The sequence below is a fragment of the Chelonia mydas genome, chromosome 1 (genome assembly GCF_015237465.2).
Source record: "Chelonia mydas isolate rCheMyd1 chromosome 1, rCheMyd1.pri.v2, whole genome shotgun sequence".
NCBI classification, from domain to species: Eukaryota; Metazoa; Chordata; order Testudines; family Cheloniidae; genus Chelonia; species Chelonia mydas.
In genome coordinates, this window is record NC_057849.1 from 179,003,786 (window position 1) to 179,025,187 (window position 21,402).

General features: G+C 41.4%; 1 long non-coding RNA gene across 1 annotated transcript; it reads left to right on the forward strand.

The window, feature by feature from the left end:
- Nucleotides 1–740: 740 nt before the first annotated feature.
- Nucleotides 741–15,656, forward strand: LOC122462181. The gene is made up of 4 exons (XR_006284590.1): nt 741–751; nt 9,079–9,083; nt 13,614–13,621; nt 15,480–15,656. It is a non-coding gene; the product is annotated as an uncharacterized LOC122462181 (long non-coding RNA).
- The last annotated feature ends 5,746 nt before the right edge of the window (nt 15,657–21,402 follow it).

Genomic DNA, 21,402 nt, shown 5'->3' on the forward strand with positions numbered 1-21,402 from the left:
CTTGAGAACTAAGAAGAGCTCTATGTACAATCAGGAATTGTAGCTGGTAACCAAAAATGATCACTAAGACCCCAAGTCAAAGCACTCAAGCACGTGAGTTACTGAATTAGGGGCAAAAATGGAAAGGCCATCTGAAAAGATGATAAAGAAGAAAAGACCTAATCTATCTCCTTTATTAAAAAAGAAGAGGGTTTGGGAGTAGTAGCATATTATTGGAGAGTCGGTTAATGCTGTTTAACTCAGTAAAAAGCTGTAGGAGATGGACATTGGATCAGTGCTATAAATGGCTTTGTTTTCTCCTCAGTTTGAAAGAAATGCACAATGCCTAGCAGCCCACTGCAAAATCTGAACTCCTCTCTCTCGCTAAGTAATATAATCTGTGTTTCTCCACAGTTGAATGTCTTAGCATTTTTCTATTAATACACAGAAGGAGCACAGAAAGAGGAGGCCAGAAAAAAAGACATGCAATGGATTCTGGCAAAGGAATTAAGAGGTGCAATGTGGATGCTGAGGCTGTTAGTAGAGGAAGCAAGGAATAATTAGTAGTCTGAAAAGATTATTTTATTCCTTTTGTGGAAAAGTGCTGCAGTTTCATCTTTTAGACTAATCTATTTATGCTATAAATATATGCTCTAGCATTAATTGAGCAAAACTCTCAGTATTATTGTTACAGTTCAGTCACAGAAACTCCCTCAAGACTATCACTAGATGTGCTGGGATACCACTGAGAACAAACCCCCTGTCAGAGAAGGTTTCCCTCCACTCCTGTCTTGCTCAGTAAGACACTCCAGTCAACCACAGGTTTCAGAGTAACAGCCGAGTTAGTCTGTATTCGCAAAAAGAAAAGGAGTACTTGTGGCACCTTAGAGACTAACCAATTTATTTGAGCATAAGCTTTCGTGAGCTACAGCTCACTTCATCGGATGCATACTGTGGAAAGTGTAGAAGATCTTATTATATACACACAAAGCATGAAAAAATACCTCCTCCCACCCCACTCTCCTGCTGGTAATAGCTTATCTAAAGTGATCACTCTCCTTACAATGTGTATGATAATCAAGTTGGGCCATTTCCAGCACAAATCCAGGTTTTCTCACCCCCCCACACACACACACAAACTCACTCTCCTGCTGGTAATAGCTTATCCAAAGTGACCACTCTCCTTACATTGTGTATGATAATCAAGGTGGGCCATTTCCAGCACAAATCCAGGGTTTAACAAGAACATCGGGGACGGGGTGGATTGGATTGGAATTCATTTGCAAATTGGATACAATTAACTTAGGCTTGAATAGAGACTGGGAGTGGCTTAGTCATTATGCAAGGTAGCCTATTTCCCCTTGTTTTTTCCTCCCCCCCTCCCCCGCCCCCGATGTTCTTGTTAAACCCTGGATTTGTGCTGGAAATGGCCCACCTTGATTATCATACACAATGTAAGGAGAGTGGTCACTTTGGATAAGCTATTACCAGCAGGAGAGTGAGTTTGTGTGTGGGGGGGGGGGGTGAGAAAACCTGGATTTGTGTTGGAAATGGCCCACCTTGATTATCATACACATTGTAAGGAGAGTGGTCACTTTAGATAAGCTATTACCAGCAGGAGAGTGAGTTTGTGTGTGGGGGGAGGGGGGTGAGAAAACCTGGATTTGTGCTGGAAATGGCCCAACTTGATTATCATACACATTGTAAGGAGAGTGATCACTTTAGATAAGCTATTACCAGCAGGAGAGTGGGGTGGGAGGAGGTATTTTTTCATGCTTTGTGTGTATATAATAAGATCTTCTACACTTTCCACAGTATGCATCCGATGAAGTGAGCTGTAGCTCACGAAAGCTTATGCTCAAATAAACTGGTTAGTCTCTAAGGTGCCACAAGTACTCCCTTTCTTTTTGCAGTCAACTACAGTACAGACCAAGAGTTTGGGCCACGCCCCCCCTTAGTTCACTGAAACTGAGATCCACTCAGCTCAGGGGCTTTTTAGTTAACAGAGACTTTCCCAGCACCCACTATTCAGTCTTTCTGGGAGCCGAGACCCCAAATAAATCTGTTTTACTCTATATAAAGCTTATACAGGGTAAACTCATAAGTTGTCCAACCTCTATAACACTGATAGAGAGATATACACAGCTCTTTCCTCCCCCAGGTATTAATTACTTACTCTGGGTTAAATAATAAGCAAAAAGTGATTTTATTAAGTATATAAAGTAGGATTTAAGTGGTTTAAATAAATAACAGACAGAACAAAGTAAGTTACCAACAAAATACAACAAAACACGCAAGTCTAAGCCTAATACAGTAAGAACGGATTACAGATGAAATCTCACCCCCAGAGATATTCCAATAAGCTTATTTCAGAGACTGGACTCCTTCCTAGTCTGGGTCCAGCAATCACTTACACCCCTGTAGTTACTGTCCTTTGTTCCAGTTTCTTTCAGGCATCTCTTTGGGGTGGAGAGGCCATCTCTTGAGCCAGCTGAAGACCAAAATAGAGAGGCTTCTAGGGCCTTTTATATTCTCTCTCTTGTTCTTCTGTGCAAAATCACAGCAACAAGATGGAGTTTGTAGCCACCTGGGCAAGTCACATGTCCATGAACTATTCAGCTTTTTGCAGGCCGACGCCATTGTTTACATGTTAGTCTGAACATTCCAAGGAAAACTCAGATTTGGATTGGTGTCCCCAAAGTCCATTGTCAGTTAAGTGATTCTTGATTGGGCACTTACTGAGAATAGTCCTTTCCCAAGAAGCTGACCAAATGCTTCACTGAGGCTACTTAGAATCAAACACATTTAGATACAAGTACATAGCCAATATTCATAACTTCAAAAACAAATATTATATACACCATACAGACAAAAAGAAAAGAAGTACTAGTGGCACCTTAGAGACTAACCAATTTATTTGAGCATAAGCTTTCGTGAGCTACAGCTCACTTCATTGGATGCATTCAGTGGAAAATACAGTGAGGAGATTTATATACACACAGAACATGAAAAAATGGGTGTTATCATACACATTGTAAGGAGAGTGATCACTTAAGATGAGCTATTACTAGAGAGCGGGGAGGGGGAAGAAAACCTTTTGTAGTGATAATCAAGGTGGGCCATTGCCAGCAGTTAACAGGAACGTCTGAGGAGCAGTGGGGGGTGGGAGTGGGGGAAATAAAAATGGGGAAATAGTTTTAAGTGATCACTCTCCTTACAATGTGTATGATAACACCCATTTTTTCATGTTCTGTGTGTATATGAATCTCCTCACTGTATTTTCCACTGAATGCATCCGATGAAGTGAGCTGTAGCTCACGAAAGCTTATGCTCAAATACATTGATTAGTCTCTAAGGTGCCACTAGTACTCCTTTTCTTTTTGTGAATACAGACTAACACAGCTGCTACTCTGAAACCATACAGACAACATAATCATAACCAGCAAACTATAACCTTCCACAGACACCCCACTTGACCTCCTCTGTACAAGACCTGGTGCAACCATAGGACCCTGGTTGCAACAATGATCTATTGATCTAATGAATGGTCACAGTTCACAGAATATCAGGGGTGGAAGTGACCTCAGGAGGTCATCTTGTCCAACCTCCTGCTCAAAGCAGGACCAATCCCCAACTAAATCATCCCAGACACGGCTTTGTCAAGCCTGACCTTAAAAACCTCAAAGGAAGGAGATTCCACCACCTCCCTAGGTAACCCATGCCACTGCTTCACCACCCTCCTAGTGAAAAGGTGTTGCCTAATATCCAACCTAAACCTCCCCCACTGCAACTTGAGACCATTACTCCTTGTTCTGTCATCTGCTACCACTGAGAACAGTCTAGATCCATCCTCTTTGGAACCCCACTTCAGGTAGTAGAAAGCAGCTATCAAATCCCCCCTCATTCTTCTCTTCTGCAGACTAAATAATCCCAGTTCCCTCAGTCTCTTCTCATAAGTCATGTGCCCCAGCCCCCTAATCATTTTTGTTGTCCTCCACTGGACTCTTTCCAATTTTTCCACATCCTTCTTGTAGTGTGGGACCCCAAACTGGACACACTACTCCAGATGAGGCCTCTCCAATGCTGAATAGAGGGGAATGATCAAGTCTCTCGGTCTGCTGGCAATGCTCCTACTTATACAGCCCAAAATGCCGTTGGCCTTCTTGGCAACATGGGCACACAGTAGACTCATATCCAGCTTCTTGTCCACTGTAACCCCTAGGTCCTTTTCTGCAGAACTGCTGCCTAGCCACTTGGTCCCTAGTCTGTAGCAGTGCATAGGATTTTTCCGTCCTTAGTGCAGGACTCTGCACTTGTCCTTCTTGAACCTCATCATATTTCTTTTGGCCCAATCCTCTAAGTTGCTAGGTCCCTCTGTATCCTAACCCTACCCTCCAGTGTATCTACCACTCCTCTCAGTTTAGTGTCATCTGCAAACTTGCTGAGGGTGCAGTCCACACCATCCTCCAAATCATTAATGAAGATATTGAAGAAAACTGGCCCCAGGGCCAACCCGTGGGACACTCTGCTTGATACCGTCTGCCAATTAGACATGGAGCCATTGATCATTACCCGTTGAGCCTGATGATCTAGCCAGCTTTCTATCTACCTTATATGTCAATAACATCACAATTATACCTAAAAAGATTAAGGTGAATGTATGGAAACATGTATATTTTACTGTCTATGTTGCTGGCTGCTAGTTTTCTTTTTGGATGGTTCTAAATTTCATGTTGGCTCTTCTTATGACAACACAGGACTCTGGAGAAATGTCTGTCTGTTTTACTGGTAACTGCAGAGCTGAAAAATAAGCAGTGTGAAGGACTGGGGATGGCAAGCAAAAATGGTAAGAAAACATATTTTAGAACTGAATGAAAGATAGAAGTCATTGCAAGATGGTAGAACTAATGGGTTCCACTTAACTTCAGATAGCTGAATGAGCATGCTGCTGGATAGCCATTAGTGAATCTAGGCTGATAATTGTTACTTTGAGAAAGCCATCTGGTACATACCATGGAAGCAAAACTGAACGCCTTGAGGCACTTGTTGGAGCACATAGGCAGTATCAAGTAAGAGACAAAACTATAACTTGGGAAATAGATAGCATTTCAGAATAAATGAGCTAGACTGAATGGATCATTTCAATTCATGCTTCTATGTTGCAAGTATATGAGCATTGCCTTTCTTCAAGAACTTCTATTTAAAGAAATACTAAAAGGGCCAGATTCTGCAACCCTTATTCAAGCTTAGTAATACTATACAACTAACTAATGAAGTAAGGTATTATTCAGAGTAAGTAAGAGCGGCAAACCTGGTGTAAAGTGATTCATGAAGCAGAAAATATGTAACAATCACCAGGTCAATACTGATAATCAGATTTATTCAATATGGCGCTAAAGTGTCAGAAGAAAAATCAAGGCACCACCCTTAATCCACACTGAGTAGTACTTTGAGTCCTTTAGTCTTCAGTTCGGCTTACTCATCATATGTAAAACAACAGAATATGGCTCAATGATTTTAAGCTTAAAATTTATCGTGTATATGCATTATTTTACTGTTACTAGTACTGGAAATGTTAAAAAGACACCTTAATGCCACTTTGTTTAACCTATTGCGAAGAATCAAATTGAACAAATATGTCAGTATAGTAGGTTTCCAGCGTCTCTAAAATCTTTCAGTTCTAAAAAGTGAAAACACGAAACCCCTAGAAATTGCAAAGATAAGTGATTTTTCATTGTCAGATTGGTAAGCTTACCTCAGAAAACAAACCCAAACAATCTAACATTTTAAAAAAATTATCTCAGGTTTCTATCCAAAACTGGAAATTTTTGTTTTTTCTATCAATGATGACACCCATGTCCAGTGTTCATTAACTGCATGGATTTTACTGCTTGCACTGAAACGGGGTACCCTAGCCCTTTAAGACTAGAAAGAACCAGAAGACCCCAGGGACTTCGGAAGTAACAAAGGCCCTGGGAAATGACCTTGTAGCAGGAAGAGTGGAAGCGGTCCTGAGGAATGAATAGCTGCATAGGAAAACCAGGACACTGTCCCTTTAAGGGCCTGGGACTAAGAACCCTGTAGTGTAGAGTGTGGCTGAGCTCCCCTCTCTCCCAAACAATCAGGGGGAAGCTCTCTGAAGGAGGATAGTATGGATCCATCGTACTTCCCTCTCTCTCAGAAGAGGAAGCCCACTGACAGGGTGAAGGAAGATAGAGCCAGAAGGCTGAGAGCCCACTGGGAAGGACAGTAGCCATAGCTCCATGAAGAACAGTCTGAGACAGAGTAATTGCTCCATGTGCATCAGGAGAGCCAGAGGTGAATATGAACATTTGTGCTACTGTAGTGGACTTTATTTTGAGGACCTTGAGGACTATTTTGAACTGCTTTCAGCTATTAATCCAGCCCCAGGTAGTGATTTTTGGTAATTCCGAGAAAGACTGTGGGGAGTTCCCAAGGGGCCCTGAAGACAGGGTAGGCGGGGGAGGAGAACAGTGCAAGGGCACTGGAGAGGCAGCTCTGGCCAGAAGGGTGGCACTCGGTAAATGGCAATCCCACTACATTCACATATAAAATACTTTTAAGATATACATGTTATGAATGTATAATCAGTGACACACATCAGTCAACAGAATAACGTTTTTCTCCTGTTAATGCATGTATAAACTCTATTGCATAACTGCAATAAGGCATAACAGGAATTGCATCTTAGGGCAATTATTGGTCTTCTGAGAGCTAGACTGAGCCATTAAACTGCAGCTGCACCAACCCAGGAGGAGCTCAGGGAAAGAACTGTGCTTCAGAAGACCAGTCCTTTGCTGCTTTCCCCCACTGCTCTGAGTAGGGACTCAGGGCTATCTATACTGCAATAAAAGGTGTGATTGCAGCTCACATAGACATACCCTCACTAGCTTTAATCCAGGTACTGTGGCTAAAAATAACAGTGAAGATTCAATGGCCTTCAGCACAAGCTATAGAAACCCATCTATGGTTTTCTTATGTACTCAGGTTCCTAGCCTGCACAGGAATCCATGACACCATGCCTTCACTGAAGTTGTTTGTAATGCTAGAGAGATTAAAGTTAGCATGGATGTACCTACTCATGCTGCAATACCCATGCCTGTTTGGTGTGGCACTCTGTCCCCCTCTAGTGGCAGCTAGAGATTGATGACCCTGCTACAGTGTTGACTAAGAGAGATGCGTCTTTTAGTTCATGCAGTAGAGTCTCATGCATTAAACTCCAGAGGTCCCAGGTTTGATCCCAGCCACGAATGACCAGGGTCTGTCAGTGTTACACAATTGCACCTCAGAATGCAGTGTAGACATACCCTAAGTTACATTACCCTTTACAGTGTGTGAATCCCTCCCTCCCATATGCCTACCAATTATTCTGTCCCATGAGAAGTTGGTTCTTATGAAGATGCATAGATTTTAGGACCAAAAGGGGCCATCCTGTACAACATAGGCCATGGTCATCTAGTCTGATTTCCTGCATAACACAAGCCATAGAATTTCAACAGTAAATCCTGCAGAGAAAGGCATTATACTTCTCTACAACAGAAGTGAACACTATTGAGCCCAATAACTTGTGGGACAACTAGAGCATATCTTTTAGAAAGACATCCAGTCTTGTCTCTGAGGCTCCAAGTGATAATGAATTAATCACTTCCCTTGGTAATCTGTTCCAATGGTTAATTACTGTCTCTTTTAAAAGTTGTGTCTTATTTCCAATATGAATATTTACTAGCTTCAGCTTAAGGCCACTAGGTCTTGTTATGCCTCTGTCTGCTAGCTTAAAGAGCCCCATTATTAGATAGTGTCTCCCTTTGTAAGTATTTATAAACCATGATCAAGTTGTCCCTTAACTTTTTTTTTTGATAAATAAAATAGATTGAACTCCATAAGTCTCTTAGTCTGAAGTTTACTTTCCAGACTTTGAATATTTTTGTAGCTCCTCTTTGACTCCTCTTCTATTTTTTAACATTCTTTGAAAATTTATTACATATACCTTTGGCATGAATAGGATATCCAACTCTTGCAGACAAGGATCAAACTGGGGGGAAAGAGATGGTGGATGGTGGTAATCTCCCAAGCTCCACCCACAAAATAAATTCCATCCATGTAAATTATCAAAATGAGGTGCTGCTCATGGTAGATTATGCAGATGTCCAATATATGATTGTAAAGGCTCTCTATCAACAGGGCTAGAATATGCTCATAAACTCTATTAGGCTTGATTAGGTGGAAAAATAAAAGTGAAGGCACTGATCCAAATGACTGAAGAAAAAAATGCTGGTATCTCTCAAATCCCTTCCACTTTTGGCACTAAAATGACACATCACTCACAGTACATTGTGCAGAGTTGCAACCTGCCCTCTCCTTTCTTACAGGATGAACAAAGTAGTTAACAATGCTGACATTTAAATGATCATCACTAGAAATCTGAGTTTACATTACATGGGAATGAATGAGGCAGCTCAGACCTTTGTAAGCTATTCCAGGCTCTCTGCAGTCTCACAGACATCACTGCATCACAGACTCACAGACATCACAGCATTGGTTACACTTTGGGCTTGTCAACATGGGGAAGTTGACCAGAATAGCTATTACAGAAAAAATATTCTGCATTAGCTCTCCATGTGGACACTCCTATTGTGGAATAAGAGTGCCTTTTTCTCATTTATCTTAACCCACTGGGTTTCTACTGGAGATGCTCCACATGGGATCATGTTGGCAAGGAAGGACAAAGGCAGAACCATCACCTACCCCCTAACTTTCTGACCAGCAGAGGTAGTTGGACACTCAGAAGAAGAGTACTTTAAAAAAAGGAAAAGCAGTTATTGAATACTAGAATAGCATATGTAACTATTTGATGAGAGCGTACATTAGGAGAACAGGCAAATGAGTAGGAATACAAAAGCTTAGCTGCAAAACCCAATATAAGTGGATTAACCACCTCAGCAGTTTGGAATAAATCCTTTTTATTTGAAAATATCTCAAACAAGAGTTCATATACATCTCAGTTTAGATTTACTTTAAAAAATTAAGAGGCATGGAATTACAGTGCTTTCAGGCTGAGATAAAGATGTGGCATGGTAGCTTTGGTGTGAAAGTCTGGTTCCACCAACTGTAAAGTACACCTATTACAGCTTCACCGCAAAATAACAGCAAAAAGTGTAATAGTGTAATTTTAAGTTGAAACACTACCTCTGAAAAGAGTGCAATTAAGAGACATTTTTGCTTTAGTTGGACTACATTCCTTATGTTCCCTTCACTGTACAATGTATAAAGTTATGATGGATGCTGAGATCACTGTACATGGTGTCATGTCTATTTTAAAATATCCTCTGCAACTGTAGCTACAATTTTGCATGCACAGAAAAATGAATCTGCATTAGGTATAAGAGCCTATAGATAAAAGACACAGGATCAGATTCTTATTTATACCAGGACCACTTTACCCCATTCTGGCAATATGAAGGGTCCTTGAAATAGGAGTAAATTATATTCACATTCACTTTAGTTCCTTTATCCTTTAAATGGGAATCTGGTTCTCTATCTCTTCCCCAAAACTGAATCAAAGTAGAACAGATATCAGAGTCTTGAAATCCTCTGCCTTGTAGCACTACGGGAGTTGCGGAGGAGGTGACAGCCCAATAATTGTTATAGTTCCATTAAACAGTCAGACAATAGCATGTCATGGTCTAAAAGTAGTCACTTAGCCAAGCTGATTAGAAACTACAGAGAAGCAAAGGACATGGATTTTCATAGCTTCTAAGGCCAGAAGGGACCACAGTGATCATCTAACATGAGCCATACAACTTAGCTGAATTAATTCCTGATTGGGGTGGAAGATGACAGCCCTCACGCAGTCCATCCTGTTAAGTGAGAAACCATGACCAACATCTTCAAACTGGCAAATTAATGTTGACCATCAACCTCCAGGTCAAAAAAGCAACAAAATAAACCTACTTTTTCTGGTCCAACACAGTCTTGAAATGAATTAATGGGCTACATTTGCATCTTACAGAATGTTGCTCTGCAGATACCATATGCATGAGAGAGAGAATTCCTCTTTAAAATAGAGGATATCTTTATTTAAAAAAAAATCCAATCTTGATTTAAAAATTGCCAGTGATGGAGAATCCACCACTACATTTAACAAGTTATTTCAATTATAATTATCTTCATGCCTTATTTCCAGCCTGGAGTTGTCTAGCTTCACCAGACACTAGATCTTGCTATACCTTTGTCTACTAGACTGAAGATCCCATTATCAATTTTTTTCTCCCCCATTAAGTACTTTTAGACTATAATCAAGTCACCCTTTGACTTTCTCTTTGTTAAGACATATAGATTGAGTTCCTTTAGGCTTTCACTATAAGCATGTATTTCCAATCCTTTAATCATTCTCGTGGCTCTTCTCTGAATTCTCCCCAATTTATCAACATCCTTCATGAATTGTGGACACCAGAACTGGACACAATATTCCAGCAGCAGTCACACCAGTGCCAAAAATAGGAAGTACTATAACCTCCCTCCTTTATGTGACATTTTCATGTTTATACATCCAAGGACCACATTAGTCCTTTTGGCCACAGTGTTGCACTAAGATCCACTATGATCTCAAAGTTGTTTTCAGAATCAATACTTCCCAGGATGGAGTCCCCCAATCATGTAAGAATGGCCTATGTTCTTTGTTCCTAACAACACTGCTGAGAAGTCCAGCACTTCATCAGGAGAGAGAAGCCAGAATCAATATGTATATATCCACTGTCATATCCACACAGAACTCAACTGCCCTTAAAATCTGAGTTTGGACCAACTGAGCTGTCATTCATATTAGGGATCATAAAACAATGATAAAAAGTAATGTCTCACATTCATGAGCAGAAGCGTTTCTTTTAGACATTATGTAAAGGGCGTCAGAAAGTGACAAATGAAAAATATTGTGTCCCCCAAAAGACAGCAGTTATATAGCAGCATTAGTTCCTTGAAAGGAAGATAGAGCTAGTCAAAAAAGCCAATTTGTTTGCAGAAAATTATGAAAAAAAAATTTTTGAAGTTTTCTTCTAGACCAAATTGTAAATTTATCCTGAAAATAGAACATATTTGGTTTCCAGTTTCTCAGTTAAAATCTAGAACATTGTCAAAAAAATCCATGAACATTTTCTTTTTATTTGGAAAAGCCCTTATTTGTTGAAAAAAAAGTTTCATTGGAAAAAAAATATGACCACATCTACCCAGCACCATGAAGGCCCTTTTGCATTACCAGAACTGTGTCAGGGGCAATTAGTGTACATGAGAATCAAGCCTTGTATGTTTATGTGACTCAGAACTCAAACTTCTTAGAGAAGACTGTTAGTGATTCCAATGCAGAACTCTCTTTAGCTATTTTATAATTAAAATAATTTCAGCTTCACAAAAGCACACAGTCACTTTTGTTATAAGCCATCATTTACAAAATTGCCAGAGTCGAAATGTGTTTTTAAATACAGAACAACTGCCACTGAAGCTTATACTCAAATTCAGGTGCACAACACATAAATTACATATAAAATGTTTGCTTATAAAAATATCCAAACTACATTTTCTAGCAGCAAGATCTAATTTAGTTAGGAAAAATAAAAGTAAAAAAAATAGTGGTGACGCTGTAATTTCTCAACCAGTGAATTTTACTAAACTAAGGGATTTCTTTAATGTGTCTTGCATTATCAGACTTGAAAGCAAGGTGGTTGTTTGTTTTTTTTTAATTATGACATAAAACAATAAAACCATTTAAGCTTGTTTAGAATGATTCAATCAAGAAAATAATGCAAGGGGTCCATATCACTGCCAAACTGTGCTGATAAGCAGAGAAAATGACAAAAGCAGAATTATAAGCAGGTGAGGGCAAACAAGCATCCTGAACAATCCTTTCCAATTTTTTCACTCCATTATTGATGTGCAGGTATATTATCATGAAACAGGAAAGAATTATGATTATGGTCTAGATTGTGGCTTAAGGCCTACACTGAAGGGCTGTGCTCAGAGGAGTATTCAGGGGTGACCCAGTGGGCTAGATTCACAAAGGAACTTAGGCACCTAGTATATCACTGGGATTCATAATGCCCGAAAAAAGAAAAGGAGGACTTGTGGCACCTTAGAGACTAACCAATTTATTTGAGCATAAGCTTTCATGAGCTACAGCTCACTTCATCAGATGCATCCGATGAAGTGAGCTCTAGCTCACGAAAGCTTATGCTCAAATAAATGTGTTAGTCTCTAAGGTGCCACAAGTACTCCTTTTCTTTTTGCGAATACAGACTAACATGGCTGCTACTCTGAAACCTGTCATAATGCCTGAGTTAGGCATTCAGGCTTTCTTTACAATGAATGGTGGGAGACAAGCACCAAAAAAGTTTCTGCTCACCAAATCAGACCCAGAAGGTGAGTTAGGTGGATGAATGCCTATCTTCCCTCATCACCCAGAGTTTTTTGAGAACTAGACACCAAAAGTGACGTAGCAGTGTGCATGCATAGGCAGAAACATAGGCACCTAGGGAAAACTTACAAGCCAAGTGAGACTAGGCACCTACAGGGTTTGGCAGCAGCTGAGTGGGAGCTTTGTGAATCCAAGCAGGGCCTGATTCTGGGACACAGGTGCCTAAAGTATTAATTAGGCACAGAAGACCCTTTGTGAATCTAGTCCAGTGTGTCTCTCTCAGTCCAAATTCCTCCTTGGAATTGAATTTAAGCATGTGCTTAAGTGCTTTTCAGAATCAGGCATGAAGCCTTGGCTACAGATATAAACACCTTCAAAAGTCTGAAGGGAACCTCTCTTTCTGTGACTTTGTTGTTTAATTTATCTTCTACTCCCCTCCTTCATTCTGCCAAGGAGTCCCAATTCAAGACACTTTTATTTGGAGCCTTTGGAGGGAGACAGAGATCCATTCCCCCACACTTGCTCCACTCCTTCCTCCCTTTCCCTCAGAAAAAGTCATGTAATGCAATAATTTAATGTTAAAAAGCTCAATTTATAAAAACCATGTTTTTTTTTTCCTTTTCCATAGCTACTGCTGGCAAGGACAGATGTGAAATACTTGTCAGGAAGTAACAAAAAGAGCTTTATTTAAAATAAATAAATAAAAAGTGCTGTGGAAATACACTATAAATCAGTGCTGGCAAACCCAATTTTATTTAAATCATCCACTTATATTCTGGATGGACAGAGCCCTCACGCCATCCCGCACCCCAACCCTCTGCCCCAGCCCAGAGCCCCCTTCCACACCCTGAACTCCTCATTTCTGGCCCCACCCCAGAGCCCACATCCCCAAGCCAGAGCCCTCACCCTCTCCTGAACCCCAACCCCAATCCCAATTTTGTGAACATTCATGGCCCACCAGGCAATTTCCCTACCCAGATGTGGCCCTCAGGCCAAAATGTTTGCCCACCCCTAGCCTATGGTATGCTCCCCTCTTCTTGCATTGGCATAGGGGCATTAAAGTTGGTGGAAGTGTGCATGGCGGCAGTATGTGGAGGAGCAGTAGATGGTATATGGTAAGTGTGGGCACTACTGGTTTGAAAGTTCCGTTAAGACAGTATTAAAGACAGCATAGCCCCTGATGAAGCTATGTTGCTAGGCGGGCTCAGAGAATACCAGGTAGCTATGGACATTCCGCTCGACCATCCCAGCATCTGTGGATTTACAAGCTGGATTCTTCATGGAGCCTAGGGCTCTATGGGGTTCTGTGTCTCAGGCCCTTGCATGCAGTAAGTGACTGAAAACCCTTCCCTTGTAAAGCAGAGAAACTCCATGTTTCTAAAGGATTTTTCTACCTCTGACAAGGTTTTGCCACAGGAGGGGACAATCACTGCCTGTGTCTGTCTAGCTTAGAGTTTTGTACTCCTGCCCATCATCACCATACTAGCTGAGCACCTTCCATGACAGACAGGTGTTCTGTCTTTTCATTTTTAACAAAGCCATCGTGCATGTATGATTTGATGTAGGAGAAACAGTACATTATAAGTCTATCCCAACACAGAAATCATAAAAATGTAGAGTAGAAAATTAACTTCCTTTATTGTGTATTTTGGTTGTTTATTCCCTTTACCAATCCTTCAACCAATCTCCCCCCGCACACACACACACACACACAGACTCTTCAAACTATGGGCCTAATACTCCTCCCCTTACTCCGACACAGCTCCAACTGAAATCTATAGGAGTTTGGCTTAAAGAAGGGCTGCCTCTTCAGGTGCAATCTGCAGCCACAAAGTCACCCCACACCTGTTCCATAGACAAAGCCAGAATAATTGGGATTCTCTGTGATTAATGGAATTACCCACCCACCCTAAATCCACCGATAGGGCCACAGGCCACCGGCAGACTCTATATCTCCCAGGCCACAGTGCTTACTTTGTGCCAGGGCTTAGCCCCAGCACCTCTGGGCTTGAGGCATCAGTTATGAATGTAAAAAAATTGCTGTTATTATACATTAAGCACTGTCAGGCCATAAACTTGAGCAAGAACACATAAGGAAAGAATTACATTCATTGTCCTCAGTGGGATAGCAAAGGTGTAATTGAAGGGAGAATTTGACACTAGAACTGGAACTTAAGAGGAACATACTTGTACATGTTCTGGCTGTGTCCAGGAATTAGACTTTTTTGACAAAGTTATTAGAGAGATTTCTCATTATGAAATGCCAGCTTTCTAGAGATCACCTGACCTGCTTACTTAATGCTCCAGAAAACTATCTATATTTTAAACAGAACAACAAATAAATTTATTTTTTATCATTAGCAGCTAGACTCTGTGTTGAAAATTATTTGAAAAATGTGATGTGGGATAGTAAAATATGGATTGGCCTTGTAATGGAAAAGCTTTCACACCAAGGGTATGTCCACACTACAAAATTAGGTCGAATTTATAGAAGTCTATTTTTAGGAAGCGATTTTATACAGTCGATTGTGTGCATCCCCACTAAGCGCATTAAGTCATCGGAGTGCGTCCACAGTACCGCGGCTAGCGTCGACTTTCGGAGCGTTGCACTGTGGATAGCTATCCCACAGTTCCCACAGTCTCCGCTGCCCATTGGAATTCTGGGTTGAGATCCCAATGCCTGATGAAGCAAAAACATTGTCGCGGGTGGTTTTGGGTACATGTCGTCAGTCTTCCCTCCCTCCGTGAAAGCAACGGCAGACAATCGTTTCTTGCCTTTTTTCCGTGCGGGCGCCGTACTGCTTTCAGCAGACGGTGCAGTAGGGCTGCAAACCGTCGTAATTGAGTGCTATGAATTCACCTCGCAGGTCCTCTATATGACCGTCGTCATCTGCCGCTTCCGCTGCAACTCTGCTCGGCTGCTCTTGTCTCACCATACCTCAGCAAGCGTGCAGCCCACTCAGCTGTTGTGTCCTGGCAGCAGATGGTGCAGTAGGTCTGCAAAACTAGTCATCCAACCACCGCTTCCCCTGCAACTCTGCTCTCCTGCAGACACCATACCACAGCAAGCATGGAGTTTCATGGCCGACCAGGCTACGGTGTGACAGTTCTGTTTGTTTCTCCTTGATGAAAATCCGCCCCCTTGGTTCACTCTGCTTTCATGTAAGCCAACCGCCCATCCCCTTCAATCACCATTTGCAGAGGCAATAAAGTCATTGTTGTTTCAAATTCATGCATTCTTTATTAATTCATCACACATCATGGGGGGAGGCCCACTGGGTGTGGTTGGGGAGAAGGGGAGGAGGGAAGGACAAGGCCACACTGCACTTCAGAAGGCTGGCATTCAATAAGTTTTGTTGCTTGGGCAGTCCTCTGGGGTGGAGCGGTTGGGTGCCAGGAGAACCCTCCTTCTCCCCCGTGTTCTTGGGTGTCTGGGTGAGAGGCTATGGAACTTGGGGAGGAGGGCGATTGATTACACAGGGGCTGAAGTGGCAGTCTGTGCCTTTTCTGCACCTCAACCATATGCCGGAGCATATCAGTTTGATCCTCCAGTAGCCTCAGCATTGCATCCAGCCTCCTCTCATCACACTGCTGCCACCTCTCCTGTTGCTCCAGCCATCTATCCTCTCACGCATCCCTCCTGTCCTCACGTTCATTTTGAGCTTTCCTGGACTCTGACATTGTCTGCCTCCATGCATTCTGCTGGGCTCTTTCAGTGCAGGAGGACTGCATAAGCTCAGAGAACATTTCATCACAAATGCGTTATTTTCGCCTTCTTATCTGCACTAGCATCTGGGACAGAGATGCTAGTCGCAGTGTTGAAACTTTTGCAGCTGCGGGAGGAAAAAAAGGGAGAGTAAAACTGAAAAAGACACATTGGCCATTTAAAAGGAGGGGCTGATGGTTTCGGGTTAACGTGCAGCACAAACCCAACTAAACCTCCCACACACCCAATTCTCTGGGATGATCGCTTCACCCCTCCCCCCATCACGTGGCTAATAGTGGGGATGATTTCTTTTCAGCCACAGGCAAACAGCCCAGCAGGAATGGCCACCTCTGAATGTCCCCTTAGTAAAATTCCCCTATTTCAACCAGGTGACCATGAATGATTTCACTCTCCTGAGGATAACCCAGAGAGATAAAGAATGGATGTTGCTTGAATGCCAGCAAACACTGGGACCACACACTGCCATGCTTTCTTATGCAATGATTCCAGACTACATGTCACTGGCCTGGCGTGGTAAAGTGTCCTACCATGGAGGACGCAATAAGGCTGCCCTTCCCAGAAACCTTTTGCAAAGGCTTTGGGAGTACCTCCAGGAGAGCTTCATTGAGATGTCCCTGGAGGATTTCCGCTCCATCCCCAGGCACACTAACAGACTTTTCCAGTAGCTGTACTGGCCGCGAATGCATCCCAAGTCTTCAGGGCAAATTAATCATTAAACACTCTTGCTTTTAAACCATGTATTATATTTTCAAAGGTACACTCACCAGAGGTGTCTTCTCCCCCTTCAAGGTCCGGGAGCCCGGGTTGGTAGGGTATTGGCTCCAGGGTAATAAACAGTTCCTGGCTGTCGGGGAGAACGGTTTCTCCACTTGCCTGGTGTGTGCTATCTATAACCTGCACCTCCTCATCATCTTCCACCTCCCCCTCCTCATCATCTTCCTCGTCCATAAAATCCTCATCCCTGTTGTGTGAGACTCCCTTGCAAGAGTCCACGTACAGGTGTGGGGTATTTATAGGGGCACCCCCTAGAATTGCATGCAGCTCATCATAGAAGCATCATGTCTGGGGATCTGACCCCAAGCGGGTGTTTGCCTCAGTGGTTTTTTGGTAGGCTTCCCTGAGCTCCTTAAGTTTCACGCAGCACTGCTGCAGGTCCCTGTTATAGCCTCTGTCCTTCATGCCCTTGGAAATTTTTTCAAATATTTTGGCATTTCATCTTCTGGAATGGAGTTCTGATAGCACGGATTCATCTCCCCATACAGCGATCAGATCCAGTACCTCCCATTCGGTCCATGCTGGAGCTCTTTTGCGATTCTGGGACTCCATGGTCACTTCTGCTGATGGGAGATCTGCACGGTCACCTGTGCTGATCAGCTTGCCATGGTGGCCAAACAGGAAATGAAATTCAAAAGTTTGCGGGGCTTTTCCTGTCTACCTGGCCAGTGCATCTGAGTTGAGAGTGCTGTCCAGAGCAATCCCAATGGAGCACTCTGGGATAGCTCCCAGAAGCCAATACCGTTAAATTGCATCCATACTACCCCAAATTCAACCTGGCGATGTCAATTTCGGCGCTAATCACCTTGTCGGGGAGGAGTACAGAAATTGATTTTAAGAGCCCATTTAGTCAACAAAAATGGCTTCATTGTGTGGACGTTGTATGCAGGGTTAAATCGATCTAATGCTGCTAAATTCAACCTAAACTCATAGTGTAGACCAGGGCTACGTATGTGCCCAAGAGACATGCCATAAAGAGGAGAGGTATTTAGAAATATGGCACCCTTTTCAGTATACACATAGGAGGAGGACTCACCCGCCAGCAAGCCAGCATCTTTAAACAGGTTCTTGGAACATTTACTTATTCAAGATCAGTTTGCATATGATGTAGTATGCTAATGGTTTATTGTAACATTGCCTTAATAAAAAAGAGAAAAAAATAAGATCTGTTGAATAAGGAAACACCATTTGTTACATATTAATTTTCATCAAAAATAAATAGAGTGCAGGGTTTTGCACACTCCTCCACATCACCAGTGAATTCTACTCAGTGGCCCCGAGCTCAGCACTCACGACAGGGCAAAAAATTTTCAGAATAGCTCAGCTCCCATTTAGGCATGAAATCAGTGTCCTGATTTTCAAAAAGCTGGGCACATTGGGTTTTGAGTTCCTTTGAATATTTGGCCACCAGTATTAGAATGAGAGCTGCTGAATACTTCTGAAAATCTAATGTTTATTCAAGCACCTAAATAGGAGCTGAGCTCTATTGAAATTCTAGTTCCAATTATGGGTGCTGAGCACTTCAAAAGCTGTCCCTACGAACTTTTGAAAATATGGCCCTAAACATTCAATACTGTTGTGGATCCATGACCACCTATGGCAAAGAGAAAATTATGTGCTCAGTATAGGATTATGAATGATTTAAGGTTTCGTAAAGTGAGAAACAGAATTCTTCTTATCTTAAAGCTACATATTCTTACACTGGGGGTAAAAGAACAGGTGGCAAAAAATAATGAAGCGAAAGAGTCTAAAGTTATTCTAGTTACTAATTAACTTTGTCTCACTGATAACAAGTGCAACATTTCCTGCTTTCCCCATATACCAACACTCCCTCAAAATGCAACCAGTAGAGAATTTGAATAAATGTGTTTCTATTTTGCAAAATCATTATATTCTAGAAAGAAATATCTCCATTTGGGGGAAAGAAAAAAGTTAAATTAAAGTTTATGAATCCTTCTTGAGATATTTTAATACAAGTAATTTTAGAATTATTTGTTAGCTTTCCCCCCTGCTAAGATGGCATTTCCTAATGCAGTAACATCCAAAAAGGAGGAGTAAGTGCTAGTAGTAAGTGCTTGGACTACTTTGTGCTATACTCTACAGCATACATCCTGGAGGCCTGGGAGATTCACCATAACCATTCACAGCACCCTCTCTCTTTAGGGCCATAAAATGCGAGCAGGGTCAGTAATGGCCGCCCCTCCTCAAGGGTACTTCTTAGGTTGAAATTCTTTTCTGCTACAAGTATGACAGAGTCCTTATTATCTTTGTTCAACTCCCCCTAACTAACCTTATCAACATATAGAATGATTACCCACAAGTCTCATTTTTAGTGTCAGACACAAAGTGAGAGTCATTTTAAGATTAAAAGTGTTCTTGCTACACTCAAGATTATACCAGGAGGCCACCAGAAATGCTACACTATTTTATAGTATATGCAAAATTGAAAAAGCTTCAAAATAGAATTTAATTACCATGCTGTACCCTGAAGAAAAGCAAAGGGTCTGAGGTGTTTTGTACATTGCCGGGGGGGGGGGGGAATTTTTCAAATACAAGTAGGGATAAATGAACCAGTGCAAAAAAAAAAAAGAAAAAAGAAAAAGAAAAAAGAACCAACTCTCTCTAGATTTTGAATTGAGCATGAACCTTTGGGGAGCCTGCCTTACTGGTGGTCCCATCTCCCAAATACATAATTCTTGGTTGGTTGTTTCTATCCCAAAAATGCTTGGCCAATGGGAATTGCCCAAGAGTAATTCCATGGGTATGTAAAAAAAATTGTTTCTGTTTTATATGAAAATGATTGGATATTTTTGGGGCAGGATGAAGAGAGGAGCACTGGAATGCCATTTGGGGGCTACAGAAGGGTCACTCCCAAGAGGCACCTGGCAAAAGCAATATATGGGTGGTAAGGTAGCAATTAGACTCTCCTTGGAGTTAAATCACAGCTATAGACACTTTGAGAGGTGAATGCTGTCTGATAGGGACATACCTTCTCAAAATAGGAAGCTATCCAGAGCTACTTTATGGCAAGGGACTATTCTTAACTCATTTGAAGTAAAATGATTGGCATGGGGTATGTACTGTAGCTGGACCAGCCCTACAACTTGCCTTGCAAGGATTAGATTTTTATCAGTAAGTATTGGTAAGTGTTGATTTTCCCACTCACACAACAGATGAAAAAATATTTCCAGTGATGACAGTCAGAGTTGATAGTCAAAGATAAGCAAAGTAAGAAAAATGCTGCTTGAGAACTTAGAATTTAAGGATATTTACTTTGTATATTATAAAGTGTGATGTTGACAATTTGTGTTTTAATGGTTATTAAGCTTTTACTTTTTGAATCTCATTGTCTATTGCCATTAAATTATTGTCTGATCCCTCCTATTGTCTGATCCCCACAACTGTAAAAATGTAAGATGAAAATAGAAAAAAATGTGTAAAATAAATTGATATTATCCATCAAATTATTTTTAAAAAACCAAATAAATAAATTCTACTAAGCCTATCTATCACATATATTGATTCCTAGCAGATAACTTGGTAAATTAGTCTCTACTTGTTCATAAATTGTTCAAAAGCAACTTATGATACGCATTTTTTTTCATACAAAATTATTCACAAAATAATTCCTAAAACTAATTTTTGGGCTGTAGATTGTTTGCAAGCAAGAAGGTGTGAATATCAAGCTGTATTGGTACGTTTTGATTGACCATGCACTGTCCTGTTACTAAAAAAGAAAAGGAGTATTTGTGGCACCTTAGAGACTAACAAATTAAGTACGCCTTTTCTTTTTGCGAATACAGACTAACACGGCTGCTACTTTGAAACCTGTCCTGTTACTGTTCTCAGACTGGATGAGAATAATTCTTAGAATCAGGGTTGTATTCAGAATAGTCATGTTGAAGAATTCGAAAGAGGCTTTCAAATATTTTCTATTCTTTACCTAAAATTCAGTTTCCATAAATATTCTTGACAATAATTAAATTTGTTAAACATTTACTAAAAGAGGCAGGAATACAGTTAAAACAAATTCAAATTATTTTTCTTTATTCCAGCATATATTCACTGAAAAATGTTTGAGGTGTTAATTCGGCTCCGATATCTATATTCATATATTACAGGAGGAACTGGAAGTATTGTGTAGCCTTCTGTGGCTCAGGGTCAAGGCACTCCCTGTGGCGGGGGATTGATACGCACACCGGACAAAGCTGTCGGGCACCCTGGTTGGTGGTTATGCAACTGACAGTTCAAACCTACTGGGTGAGAGTTCAACAAATAAACAAGCAGTCTACAGTTCTTGTCTCCTGGCCAAGGACTGTGCAGTCTAGCTGTCTATGGCTCTGGTCTTCTAGGTGGGGGTTGCGCAATTAAACAGTCCATCTCTCAGGCCCTCTAGCTGGTGTAAACAACTAAGATCTAGGGCTCTGTCCTCCAGGTAGAGAGCTGTGCCATTAAACAGTCCCAGGGAAGGGTAGATTAAGGAACACCATCTGGGGTT